Source organism: Penaeus chinensis, chromosome 33 (assembly GCF_019202785.1).
Source record: "Penaeus chinensis breed Huanghai No. 1 chromosome 33, ASM1920278v2, whole genome shotgun sequence".
Taxonomy (NCBI): domain Eukaryota; kingdom Metazoa; phylum Arthropoda; class Malacostraca; order Decapoda; family Penaeidae; genus Penaeus; species Penaeus chinensis.
The window spans coordinates 25,108,728-25,111,227 of NC_061851.1; the positions used below are offsets into that span (position 1 = coordinate 25,108,728).

The 2,500-nt window shown below is 31.8% G+C and overlaps 1 protein-coding gene across 2 annotated transcripts in view; it reads right to left on the reverse strand.

The window, feature by feature from the left end:
- The window catches only part of LOC125042960 (tyrosine-protein phosphatase non-receptor type 2-like), a 68,727-nt gene that overhangs the window by 65,483 nt on the left and 744 nt on the right, over positions 1–2,500 (reverse strand). The gene's annotated exons all lie outside the window — the stretch shown is intronic.

The following is a 2,500-nucleotide window of genomic DNA, read 5'->3' on the forward strand; positions in this document are numbered from 1 at the left end:
ATCTGTTGCTTTGCAGATCAGATGATCATTGTTTAGCCTTAAATATATTTAACTAAATAATAATATCAATAACAAAACCCTACCCTGCTACCTTAACCCCAATATTCACATTTGATAAAATCTTCACCACAATAGTTTTTGATACACTACCTTGGAAAACTATTTTACTGTCTGTGAACTTTAACAAAAACTAATTTATATCTAATAGCTTAAATCTATAGTTTATCCTAGAATTTTTTTATGTCAAGAGTTTGTATCAAATAGCATATGATAAACCACAACATCTAAATCATCATTCATTGGTCAGAGAATTTACATACATACATATATATACACATATACATACATACATATATATACACATATACATACATACATATATATACATATATACATACATACATATATATACACATACATACATACATATATATACACATACATACATACATATATATACACATATACATACATACATATATATACACATATACATACATACATATATATACACATATACATACATACATATATATACATACATATATATACACATATACATACATACATATATATATAAACATATACATACATACATATATATACACATACACATACATACATATATATACACATATACATACATACATATATATACACATATACATACATACATATATACATATATACACACACATATACATACATACATACACATACATACATACATATACATACACATATACACATACAAACATATACATAATTACACATATACACACACATACATATATACACATACATACATACATACATATATATAATATAAACATCAATACATATATACATATACATACACATACACACTATTTATATATGTGTGTGTGTGTGTGTGTGTGTGTGTGTGTGTGTGTGTGTGTGTGTGTGTGTGTGTGTGTGTGTGTGTGTGTACAAGTATATATAGATAGATAGACAGGTAACACATTGGTAATATTTACATTTTCTTCTACTGGTTTTACAATCTTAAAATACTAAACTTCTATATTTATTAATGATAAATGATTACTAATGTTGCTAATGTTGCTACACTTTTTATCATATTCAGTATTAGTATTACCAAAATCATGTGTTCATATTGGTTTACAACAAATTTCCTTGTCAGTACTTTCAAAGGTTAATACCTGTTATCTTCAGCCTGTCTGGCAAAAGGCAACAATAACATTCTCAGCAGTATGTGGATATACTAGAGTAAATATTTAGAAAGAAGACCCATACATGATAGTGGCCTTGCACACAGCTTCTGCACTTTTTGGCACATTGACAAAGGCCAAAAAAGCTCAGCATAAATTTTTCTTGGATAGTAGCAATTTACTAAAAACCAGAGAAACAGTCCAAGCTACCCCTTGCTAGAATATATAAAATGGATGTTTGTGACCTATGCTATAGAATAAAGAAACAAGGCCAACATAACCACTTAACACTGCACTATAATCATTACGGATTTCCAGGTTGTGCTCCATCCACCACACCAAAACAAATTTTCAAAGTGGACCCAAATAAAACACAAGACAAGAAAAATTACATCTTAATACCACCACATCTCAAATCTCAAGACACAGCTTGTCACACAGTGGGCCTAAATTCTCAGTATCACTTGAGCCTCGAGTTCATTGTGAGCATTCACCCTATTTGACAAACGACTATAATACTAGAGTTTACCTGGAGGTTCAATTCTTGCTTATTCTCCTATCTTGTTTATCAATTTCATTTTTGTATATTTACACTCATTTTTCAAAAATGTGGTTATCACTAAGAATGGGACTGCACTGACAGAAAAATTATATTTATCTTGTAAATGCCTATAACAATACCACTACATGTTTTGGTATAGTTATTTTAGCCCCCACAAAAACACTTTTGCAACAATATTGGCAATTAGTAATAGGTACAACATCAAGTGGTAGCCAAGGCCCCTGGCAAAGGCCATCAAACATCCATACATTCTAGCAAAATAAAGCTTGCAGACCTCCAAGATCTAAGGCCTATCTCAGAGAAATTTGCAGTAATATCTTGAGCTTGGTTGGTCTTGGACATCCGTTTAAATTTACTAATATAGACAACTGACAACGTATGCAATTCATAAATAACACAATTGTTAGCTCTGTGATGTTGGCCTCCCAATCAACATGATTATATGCATTTGATTAGAATAATAGTTACATAAAATTAATGTCAACTAATGGTAATAAAGACTACTTTAGATATGCATGCACAAAACACTGTGTAATGTAAAAGTACTTCCACAATTGTGTGTTGAAATCTGCCTCCTTTGCATCAATTCTATGGCCCCTCTACTTAGTACACTGGCAATGGCCAACACACACCTCCAGCTCCCTGGCACTTTATTAATCACGAGCCAGTCTCAGCTCTCTTGCTAGAACGTGCACGGGAGAGGTTTCTTGGCCTCTGCCGCCCCACAAAGCGTTGAGGCCACAACACC